The 12,826-nt window shown below is 36.8% G+C and overlaps 1 pseudogene; it reads right to left on the bottom strand.

Annotated features, from left to right (window-relative positions):
- Window positions 1-2,537: 2,537 nt before the first annotated feature.
- On the bottom strand, window positions 2,538-6,306 carry LOC149827261 (protein DETOXIFICATION 16-like; annotated as a pseudogene).
- Window positions 6,307-12,826: the final 6,520 nt, after the last annotated feature.

The raw sequence follows: 12,826 nt of genomic DNA, 5'->3' as shown, positions 1-12,826 counted from the left end.
TGCAATTTTGGTATAAATCTAACTTTTGGAATGTAAAACTTGTGTTTTGTCAAATCATTTTTAAAATTTCCAACACCTTTTATTTCCAAGGAAGTTCCATCGGCAGTAGAAACAAAAGATGCATTTGAATTAAATTGACATTCGGATAGAATAGACTTATGTGGGGTCATATAAAATGAAGCTCATGAATAAAAAAGCCAAGAGCATATACCGAGAGTTGAAGAGGATGCAATGGCCGCTCCTGATGTAGATCCTTTAAGCAATGGTTGTAATGCCTCTGTCAATTGTGACAATGATTTGAAGAGATCTTTGATACTTAAGGTATCTTCTTCTTGTTTTGACGGAACCGCAACAACCTTTTTCCTTGAGATCTATAGTCTTTTTTGAATTTAGGACATTGAAGTCTAATGTGATCGGGCTCATGACAATTATGACAAATTATTTTGAATTCTCGTCTATTTTTATTTTTATTAAAGTGAGGAGGGCTATAAGGCTTGATATAGTTTCCCGGTTTGGAGGCGCCAAGGGCACAATGATCTTCTTGAGTATTACTAAGAGTGGTAAGAACAATATCATTTTTGCTCATATTAAGCTTAGTCTCTTCTCCATTAAGTTTAGTGAGAATTTCATGAATAGAAAGAGGTTATTGAAGAAGATAGCAAAGAAGCCCTAGTTTGTTCAAACTCAGGTCTCAATCCATAAAGAAAGGCAAAAAGTCTATTTTCTTCAACTTGAGCTCTCCGCATCTTGATACACTTTCCTTCCCATTTGGGTTCAAATTGAGCAAGTTGAGTCTAAATGGAGGACAATTCTATAAAATAATCTCTAATATTCTTATCTCTTTGTTTGATGTTTCTAGCTTTTTCTTGGAGATAATACTTATGAGCTATATTTTTCTCAGTAAACATACCTTTAAGATATTCCCATGCCTCACTTGCCTTTTTGTAACACAAAAGATTTGAGACAATCTTTGTTTCGACCCCACTTAGCATCCAAGATAGAATTTTGGCATTTTTCATATCCCATTCATCTATTTTTGTATAATATTTCTCCATCACTTTTTCTCTTTCTTTTTCTTTGAGATTTGTCTCGATACCATTTTTACATATAGTAATTTTAGGAGTAGGTTCGAAGATAGTACCTCTAACGTACTCCCATTATCCTTGACCTTTTATGAATATCTCTAAGTGTCTCGCCCAAATGATGTAGTTGCTATCATCAAGCTTGAATGATGGAATAAAATTGGAGGTGCTTGAGTTTATGTGGAAAGAATTCACGATCAAAGAAAGATCACAAGCACGCTTCACGAGGCAGCTTACCAATGCGTGATTTATAAGGCAGCCTTCACGAGTGAATACAAAAAAAATAGCCAACCCGGCTCTGATACCATAAAAAGAAACTCACAAATAATCAAGTCTACTAAGAACTTGACAATAATATTCACTCGTTAAATCTCAAAATGCACTACGGTACAAGACACATGAAATACCGATCTTTATTGAGAGCAAAACCTCACTACAAAAATTACAATTTACAATGGGGCATTTACCCCAATATTTATACACTTATAGAAAGAGGATTAGCCGTTGGGCTTCCTCCCAACGGCTAGTCAAAGAGTCAAACTTTGAAAATAAAAAATGAAAAAGAAAAGGAAAAATAAAAATGGAAATTACAAAATGGATTCCATATATATATATATATATATATATATATATATAACATGTGAATTTCTAACAAAGATTTGGTCTGATGCAGCCTGAGATTGGCCCGCGTGAATCTTTGGTCATACAGCTGTGTGGGATCCTTAATTATATATTCTCCTGAACCAAAGTATCTCACTGTTCAACAAAACCCAGCCCTGGATCTGACTTGTTTAGATCTTTAAAACTTATTTTGTGCCCATCACAACCTTCCCCCTCTGACCCTGCCCCTCACCATGATTCATGATTATTTTACTACTGAAATAGTTTGATGGCTTGGATGGAAGGATCTAATTGTATATAGGGAGTTTGATTATGAAGTGCAAATATGTGGTTAGTATCAGTAAAAATTTTTACAATGTTCCGTCTCTAGTTTATTCACAATAAAATCAGGTGTTGTTTGTTGTCAATGAAGTTAGAAAATCCAATCATTGATTTCATATTTTGTATTTTGTTATGGTTAGAATGTAAAGGTCATTGCATGTGGAAATTTCAAATGGCACCTAAAACTAAAATAAAAATTGAGTTGTTCTAAAACATATATGGTACATTATATTTACCCTCAAGGATTCTTTTATGTATAGATGGCAAAGCTTATCATACTTGTTCTTTGACATAAACCATGTAGAGACATTTTTGGTGTGCTCTAAACTTGGTCATCTTTTACATATGTAAGTTTTCTTAAGTGTGTGGATTGTTTCTCAGTTCTATGCTTTAAGGTAGTTTTAAGGCTACGTCACATGGATATGGCCGTAAATTTTCTTAAGCGTGTGGATTGTTTCTCAGTTATATGCTTTAAGGTAGTTTTAAGGCTACGTCATATGGATATGGCTGCAGATATTGGGCTACAGCCATTTTTATGAAGTTTCCGATATGACTTTTATAGAAGGGGATACAGATCAGGAGTGAAACTGGAGCATCTATGTGACATAGTTCAAAGGATACTACTGATTACTGTGGTGTATTAGTCATTTATAAGGAAATTGGTATATAGTACCTAAGAGTGTTTAAAAGCTTATTGATGTTTGAACTTACCCGTAAGCACACATTGGATTGCAATGCATCCATGAAGGTTGCTACTGCAAGCAGTGGCATCATATTTGATACATATTCAATAACTTCTTTGTCATTGTTGTAGTGTTGTAGGTGTAGCTTCAGATGCTTCGGACTAGAACAATGATTATCCCCATAAACACACCCTCTATCACCACCATAAACAACACAACATATACGGCTAAGAGTGCAGCTTGTGGTTTTCATGCACCCAATTCATTTGATACTCTTGTGCTGGAAGTAAAAGTTGAAAAAGAAAATTAGTGGGAGATCAGAGGGAGAAATAAACAACTGGATGTCTGATCAATTATTTGGAAAATTTAAATTTTAGCTACTTTTACCTTACAGCTCCACCAAGACCAAGGGGAATCATGAAGACAATTGAACTTGTGTTGAGACTGCATGGATAAAATAACTCAGTAATGTGTAACATCATTTTGGACTATTATGCTTCATAAAATTCCTGTAGATTGAACTCATTATACAACAATGTGAGAGGTAAGTGAGTTACATAATTGATAGCACAGAAGTTTGCAGCTTTGGATTAGGAAGCAGTCCAGACATGAGGATCAATATCTCAAATGACCACCATTCAAAGCTGTAGGTGAATAAAATGAACCACTTGATAAAGGCCTGCAGGCTTATTGGATAGATGGAATAGAGAGAGAAAACTATACATTCTTTTTCTGCCTTTGTATTACAATAATACTTACACATATCCTAAATGATGATGGATCTAGTTTACTGCAGTTGTTTCAAAATTATGTACTGCACCCAAGTTGGAAGCAATATCACTGAATCTGAGAAAGAAAACTACACATTTTTTTCTGCATTTTTATTACAATTAAACATACACATTTACATTCATATCCATTTATAGTAAAACAACACATTTTATGTAAATAAATGATGATAACTAGTTTGCTGCAGTTGTTGAAATTATGTACTACCCCCAAGTTGGAAGCAAGATCACAAAATCTTCCTTTGCCTACATGCTATCTGCACACACACACAGAACAAAAGATGCATAGTGTAGGTAATAGATGACAATATTGCATGGTACCATGATAGATTCAAGTTTGGTCATATTTTGAAATATCATCAATCATTCTGGATTTTAACATGAAAATCTCAGTTGAAATATCACAAGCTCTAATATTGTGGAAGAAATTTGTGACACACCTTCAAGGTTGCCTCCTTGGAGAGGTTGATAGTCCTAATCCCCGGTCTAAACTTTAACATCTAATTGATATGTAGTCTTTAACATCTAAATATCATGCTTGGATTTGGTCGATGGCTTTCAGATGCCATTTATGCATTGCATGCTTAAATAGTTTGCCACACTCATGGCATATTCAGTGTTAAATTGGTTTGTTAGATTTAGTTTACCTAGTAAACATTTGCTGTCTTCCCAGATTTTGGAAGTTCTCATTATCTTTTGCCTGCGTATTGTGCATTCATGTTTGCGTGGTTTAAAAGAACCATTAGATTACATTTATCATCTGATGCCTTTCACTGATGGATTTTTAAATGGTACAAGTTTCATATGTGGACAAAGAATATTATTGAGCCTTATGATTTGATCATGTTGTTAGACTCGAATCTTCTCTGTCATGAATCAAATATGAGCGAACCTTATGATTTGACACGTGGCTTTAGTGGTTTTTCTTTATCTTGAAGTTATAAAATCTAATTGTTCCATGGATTATTGCATTTTCATCTGAACTGAGAATTATGGCAAACTTTTTTAAAGGGTAATGAAATTTAAGGTTCTTGAGGAACCTTACCAGATCATGACAGCTGAAGGGGTTGCCAGTCTAAGAAAGTTGACTGTGTTTTTTAGGCCAGGCTTCAGGAAACCAGTCCATGTTAGGGATGGCAGTGGACCGGGGGAAAGCGGGGCCCCGCCTCGCCCCGTTTGGACCGGGGATGAAGGGTATGAAACGGTGATGGAGGCGGGGGTGGAGGATAAAATCCATCCCCGCCGCGGAGGCGGGGCGGGGGTGGACGTGCACTTTTCCCCGCCCCGCCCGTCCCCGCCACGATCCCTGCCTAATCCCCGCCCCGACCACTTTTCCCCGCAATATCCCCGCCCCGCCCCGCCTCATCCCCGTTTGGACCGGGGATGAAGGGTATGAAACGGGGATGGAGGCGGGGGTGGAGGATAAAATTTTGAGGTGGGGCGGGGGTGGAAACCTTGTCCCCCGCCCCGCCCCACTGCCATCCCTAGTCCATGTCTTGGTGCATTTAGGAGAGAATTTGATGTATGCAGCCAATAACTGCACATTGATCCAGTAAGAGATCGAGTTTGCTAGAGCAGCACCTGTGCAGCCAACCTCAAATTTAGAGACCAGAGTCCAATAGATGAATATGTATACACAGTCACATGCTTAGTTGATACTTTAACAGATTGGTTTGCTAGATCAGTACCTTTGTAGCCAAGCGCAAAATTGAAGATCAGTGTCCAACCGATGAAAGACATGCAGCATTGTGCAGAGTCCGGTACTTAGCATCATTGGTAATACAATGTTTTGGGCTTGTAGGAACCTGGTTTGGCACTGGATGAGGCCATAAGAAAGGAGGGTTGGGATTGACCATTGAGCGTAGATCCCCGCTGCCTGGGAGATTTGTGTGTCCTGCCCAGCAGCCATGAGAATCTGTTCTGTGAAAGCCCACGAAAGGGCAAGGGGGATGCTGAGAATTGAGAGGACAAACATGGCTGTCTGCATGTGTGCACCATGCATGTGATATTGTTCTGCCCCATAGGACTGTCCGCATAACGTGTCCAGAGTACTGGCCATTCCCATCTGACAGCTCCACAAAGATAATGATCAGAAAATGAACAAGGGGAGACATGGAAAAACTCATCACTGGAGCCCTAGGTTGAAGACTTAAAGACTTCAAACTCAGTTTTAGAGTTCGGGTCAAATGTTGAATTATTGTAAATTATTAAATACTTGGTTAGACACTTAAGAGTTCTGTTGGCTGAATGAGAGGGTAGCTTGAGCGATTCAGTCAGTCTGAATTGTCTTGTGTCTTCTAATTCTCAATGTGTGTGTGTGCACGCATACACACACATAGAGCACACACACAGAGAATATGTTTATTAGGTATACCAGCAAACCGAAGCCTGTGACATGGATGAAGTAGCCACAGAAGCACCAGAAAGTTGAAGTGCTCCGAGATGGCTGTCAAACATGGCAGATGTCACCTGCATTCCTTTCTGAAGAAGATTTGCTGCTATCAGTGGCCCTGATAACTGCAACTGCTGCTTCACTTCATTCAAGGGTGCATATTTTTTTCCTGTTGAAGCTCTTTTCTTCATCATAAGAAGAAAGAAGAGGTGCCTTGAGAGCATCTTCCTCCTCCATCAGTACATATGTGAGCAAGCTACTTGAAAACCAAGTCTATCTAGGCAATGTTATATAAGAGAGATGTAGAGAAGGAATCCCCACCCATCTGTTGATTAACTACTACGCTTTATTTGTTTTTTACGTATCCATAGGCTATCTTGTGCAAATTATAAAATTAGTGGCATGCTTTAGAAATGGATCTGTGAAAATTTCTACAAAAGCTAGTGGATCTTCTTTGAATTTTCCTACCCACCTGTGTCGGTTTCAGGTGCTGGTACCCTTTTATTGAAGGCCACAAGCCTCAATCCTGTTTTAGCACGAACTGTAGGTTCTACTATAAAAAACATAAGAGATGTTGGTTTCTTTTTTTTGAGGGGACAAAAACATAAGAGATGTTTAACGTGCCTTGTGCATGGAAGACCAACAAAACTTAAGATGGACAGCAGATCAGGTGCAATCACAATGCACACTTTAGTGTGCTGCTGCACCTGATCTGCCCTCCATCTCTGTTGGGCCCCATAGATGGAGGGCAGATCAGGTGCAGCAGCAGAAAACTGATGTAAAAGTGCCAATTTTTTGATTGACGTGAACTCTTGAGGAAGAAAACTTTTTTAGCTTAACTTATGATGATTTTACATTTAGCTGACCACAATTTCGAAAACCTTTTAAAAGCCTCAAGAATTGAGAAATCGTTCCAACAGGTTCTCAAGTTCGTGGTTATGTGGTTTTCCAATTGAAACATTAAGACTAAGAAAATTAAAATTGTACCAACGGGCTCCGCTTGTCTGGTAGGAGCAGCTAGTGCAAGTCACCATGTGTTGGGACGTTGCAAGTTCAAAACCTGGTGGAATAGTTGTATAACTGGTAAGGGTCTGCCTAACCCCAGCTTGCCTTTCAAAAAAAGAAAATTAAAATTGTACCCTGAACTTTCTCTAGCTCCTTTTAAACCTTCCGCCTCATATGGCCGTCAATACCATGAAGCACCTATTTAAAGTTTTGGATACTATGACCCGATAAATATAAAATTGACATAAGTTTCGTGGTCACATTTACTTCTTTACGCCTTTTAAATTTAATGATGACCCCCCTAACAAGGTATAACATTTGCTATGCTCGTGGATAAAGAAACCCTTAGTTGGAACTCATAAGAATAAGTTGTTTGGATCAAATCTGACCTCGTGGATGTGTTCTGCATGGTCAAAATAGTAGGAAAAGACCTTTGGATCATAGTTTTTCAATGTAAAAATATATATATTTTTGAGGTTTTATATATTTTTGAGGTTTGAAATTTTGGTACATTGCAGCCGTTGAATTTTTAACCCAAAAAACATGATCCAAACATCAGTTTCTATTAAACTTGATATGTAAATTACATCTGCAAGGCCAGATATGCAAAAAAACTGAAAAATAAAAGATTACATTTTTTTTTACTAGAGTCCCTTACCGACGTGGGTAGCAAACATTACCCCACCTAACAATGGGGTTGTCGGGTGTTGTGACCCAAAGTTGTGAACTTGGTCGTTCAAAAGTGTGTTTCACTAGCGAGCTTTTGGGAACTTTGTAACAAGTATTCTGCATAAACCCTCCTTAGTCATGATTAGTAAAGATGCCCAGTAGGGGTACAAACGGGTTGGATTCGGGCTGGACCCTGCTAGATTGGATTCTGAATCCAAAATACAAAGAGTAGTTTTTAATCTGGATCCAGATACCAGAAGGTTAGATTGAATCGAAATCCAAAAAAGCATGTGGCAATACTGGATCCGGAAAAAACAGAACAAAACAAGTTATTTACATGTAAAAAAATGCATTTTGGGTCGAATTTTGATTCAAATCAACACCAAATCTGACTTAAAGTGCTGATCTGAATCCAAAAGTGATCCAAATCTACGTTCCTATTTTACTTAAAGGGTCCATATCTGTAAAAGCATGTCAGACTCAGATTGGATATCCAATTCGTTTACAACACTATTGCCCAGTCTTACCTACGTGTAAGGTACGGAGATGCCCGTCCATTAATGTATATAAATATTCTAAGAAAAAATGTGCTAACATATTATATTCAAACCTGCTTTGGGGTTGCATTTAGATCTAATGTATTAAAAGCTCTATTATATGTAATACAATCATATGCACACCTATTGGTAAATATTACAAGAGGATCCACAACTTCATGCTTGCATTTTTTTTTTGGATAATTTCCCTCAACACACCTTCCTTGCTCATATTAGGTTTTGGGGTTTAAAAGCATGGAGCTAAATCTAACAATGTAGGAATTTATCAAAGACACATGCTTCCACCTAACTCCATCATCCAATAATTATTTTATATATTTCTTGACTTAGGATTATAGTAGAAGATTAAAAAATGGGCTAATATCACTTATGCCAAGGTGAATCCAAACTCCCACCTTCAACTCACGTTTAAAGGATATTCTATCAAATGCACCCTTAAAGAACAAAGTTTTTACTACAGTAGCCTATAAGGTTGTAACCATATCCAAACTCAAAATGTGCTTTATCCAACTTAGGTTAGGTTAAGTCAAAACTGAAATATTAGCTGGCACCTCAAACTTAAAATCCATAATTCAATCTAGTTTGATTCGGGCCTTATTTAAGATACCACTTTCACTTCTTATATCAATACCTTCCAACTGTTCATTGGGGAGGTTCTTTTTTAATTTATAACCTGAAGAAACCGTACCTGCCATGATGACCTGCTCGCGCTGGCTCAGCCTGCCATACCTACAGAGCCGTACCTGTGTTCTATGGGGCCTGAGGCTGAGGAAAAAAATGGGCCCCCTATTAATAGTAGGAGTTCTGGGGCAGCGCCTCCCATTTTTTTTTAAAGAATCAAAATAACAATAAAATTTGCATTCACATTAAACAAATATAATATTCCAAATATTTATATTATATTAAATAAAAATATATAAAATATTTATATAAACTACCTAAACAATACTCGTCTGATTGTTTTAGAGGCAAAAATAGTTATCAAATCAGTTTAATCAAGTTGTTCAACATTAATTAACAGAGATTAACTAATACAAATATTTATATTATTTTTAGATTTAGCTAACAATAACATCAATTAACAGAAATTAACTAACAATAATTAATAGTAATTAACTAACAAAAATTAACTGCTAACAGAAATTAGAAATCAGAAATTACAGTGAAACAAGAAAGCCAAGAGAATAAGACACAACCTGATAGTATCATCATTCAAATAACGATAAGATTTATATTTTTACTAAACATGGGCCCCTAACAAAAATCAAAGGTTTGGAATACCATTGACTTATGGATTCATGCAGAATTGCTGGAAAACATGGTGAGCTTCATTGTAAACATTAAATGGCCGATTGCTTTATCCAATAGCTGGTTCTTGAATATAATAGCACAAAACTCTCCTTGTGATCCTGAACTAGTTAATGGAAGTTAACTTCTTTGATCAATTGGCAAGTCTTTGGGCTTATTAATTAAAGATTTGCCGCATCTGGATCGCTTGATGATTTCATATGATTGACAAATTTGAAGTTTAACTGGTATGTTATGAAATCATGTTTTATGTCTGATCGTTAAACTCTGGTCTCTGTTTTTCTTCATGAATCCATAAGTCAATGGTATTCCAAACCTTTGATTTTTGTTAGTCAATGGGGAGCTCGGGCCTTAAAAATGGGCCCCTAAAATTTTTTTGGGCCCAGGGGCCCTGAGGCCCAAGCCTCATTGGCCTCTTGACAGGTCCGGCTCCGCATGTGTTTTATAGAAGAATTCTTCATTTCTTTTTTCTGCACTGATTGTTATGGATTCAATACCATTGAATCCATAAGTCAATGGTATTCCAAACCTTTGATTTTTGTTAGTCAATGGGGAGCTCGGGCCTTAAAAATGGGCCCCTAAAATTTTTTTGGGCCCAGGGGCCCTGAGGCCCAAGCCTCATTGGCCTCTTGACAGGTCCGGCTCTGCATACCTACGGTCGTTGGGCTGGCTGCATAAAACTCTGAGGCTAGGACCCCTGCCCCCAGGGCCTATGCTATGCATTGGGGAGTTCATTCCTTGGATTATAGGATGTTAAACCACCAACACCAACAACCTTGCATGCTACACCTCACCCATTAAGTTGGTGTTTAGGTATTTTTTTGTATAGATCTTAGTCAAGCCTGTTTACATTCACATACATATAATTGCAGCGAGAGAGGTAGTAGCTGTGTAAGAGGGTCAGTTCAAGTTGGGTGCATCATTACCCATATTTAAATCATGTTACAAAATTATTCTAAAAAAAAAAAAAGAATCATGTTACAAAATTCTATCCTATCTCAAAGTGATATGTGCTTCGTATTAGGTTTAAGTATGTTAAAAGTTAATATTTGTTATAATCGAATGTACCTACAATCAACTTAGCAAAACCTTTGTTTTTCTTCAATCTTTTTATTTTTCTTTGTAAATCTAAGCAAGTAATCATGATATTAGTGCTCCATTTAGTAGGAATCAGTTTTCTGATGGCCGGAATCCCATGTGTGTACAGTTTTTTTGGTGATGCAAAATAAACACCTGTAAACACCCCAAGTTTTCTTGATTCTTAAAAGTGTGTTTTTATCAAAAAAAAAAATGAATTGTGGGTTAATTTTCACTTACTTGACCATGCGAACACACACACGTATATATATATATATATATATATATATATATATATATATATATATATATATATATATATATATATATATATATATATATATATATATAAAAGGTCAGATTGAGACAAAAAGCTTGTACCATGGGATAAGTACAATCTATATATATATGGGTAGGTACCTGACGCTTTTTGTGCCTACCGTGTGTCCACCGAGCTTGAATAAGGGTTTTCAGGTTGGTTTTAAAAAATCTGACCCTACATATGTGTTTTGCATGGTCGATTTGCTAGAAAATGACACTTGATCATGTTTTTATGAGAAAAAATGATTTTTTAAGTACTGAATATTTTTTAAAATTGTAGACCGTCATTTTTTTAATCTTATAAAAACCTAACTTGGTGTTGAAATCCACCGATCCAAAAGTCTTCCCACAAAATAAAGCTTGTAGATCACTTATGTATGGTCAGATTTTCACTTATGTATGGTCAGATTTTAGAAAAAATAGAAACAATCTTTCCAAAGCTCCGTAGGCACAAAAAAACTTCAGGCACCTACCCATCTCTCTCTCTCTCTCTCTCTCTCTCTCTCTCTCTCTCTCTCTCTCTCTTATATATATATATATATAAGCCCGTAACAGTGGCCGAGCAAATCATCCATTGTTATCGGACAAACGTCCACCGCTGATCATGCGTGGATCAGCGATGGACTTCTTCTTTTGCAAAAAAGGACTTTTAGCGGCAGTCGCGAAAGTGTTTTTTTGCCCAACACTAATTGTCATAATCTAACGCTGGATGAGCGTCCAATGTTTAACTGGTTCGACATTACAGTGTTTCATATATATATATATATATATATATATATATATATATATATATATATATATATATATATATATATATATATATATATATATATATATATATATATATATATATATGAGTAATGGATTGGTTCTGCCCACTTTCTCGTTCTGCTCCCCTCAAAATCATAGATTTTTGGTATTTTTCTCACATCTAACACCATTGATGTGATCTATAGGTTTTGTTCAGTGGGAACCAGCTTTTAGATCACTGGAATCTGACACGTATACAGGTTTTTTTGGTGATTCAAAATCAATGGCTACGAAGGCATCAAATTTTCTCGGCTCATAAAAATACATTTTTTCGTCAAATAAATATGATCCTAAGAGTCGATTTTCACTAAATTGAGCATGCTAAACACATCTAACAGTTCTCTCTCTCTCTCTCTCTCTCTCTCTCTCTCTCTCTCTCTATATATATATATATATATATATATATATATATATATAGAGAGAGAGAGAGAGAGAGAGAGAGAGAGAGAGAGAGGTAGCTGTGTAACCCTTGATGGACAGCTAGCAAAAAACATAGCTAAAAGCGAGTTTTTCCATTTTTTGGCTTTAGGTCAAAAAACTGTCACTAAAGGTCACAGTGGAAACAGAAACTGGGGCCTTTAGTGACAGGTTTCTGAAAGGTCCCAGTTTCCGCTGGGACTTTAGGGGCAAAACCGTGAAAAAAAATGTTTTGCCCCTTTTTGCATTTTTTTTTTGTGACCATCCATCATGCCTGTGATGGATGGCCAGCGGCCAGCAGAGTCTGGCTGGTAGCTGTGCACTTAAGGCACCTAAGGGTTAAACAGCTTCCACACTCTCTCTACATATATACACGACTGGGTGTAACAGTGGACGCCCAATCGTTGAACGACCCTTATTCGTTTATTTTTTTGTGATTTGCAGTGTTCAGCAGCAGTCTTGACTGCCACAAGAGCTGGATGGAAAAACATCTTTTAGCAAGGTGTCCTCTCTCTCTCTCTCTCTCTCTCTCTCTCTCTCTCTCTATATATATATATATATATATATATATATATATATATATATATATATATATATATATATATAGCCTTTCAAATGCTCTAAGAAAAAATGCATTCAAGGAGGGCATGGTTTTGGATTTTGGTTCAAGTACTTGTTATTGCTTTTAGTGGTAGAAATTTCTATGAAATGATAATTCAGGGTACTGAACAACTTTTTGTTACGTAACTGGCTTCAGACAAGGAGGTTGGTGGAT

Source organism: Nuphar pumila, chromosome 10 (assembly GCF_984573655.1).
Source record: "Nuphar pumila chromosome 10, dmNupPumi1.hap1.1, whole genome shotgun sequence".
NCBI classification, from domain to species: Eukaryota; Viridiplantae; Streptophyta; class Magnoliopsida; order Nymphaeales; family Nymphaeaceae; genus Nuphar; species Nuphar pumila.
The sequence above is the reverse complement of the archived record's forward strand: the minus strand, read 5'-3'. Positions and strand labels throughout refer to the sequence as shown.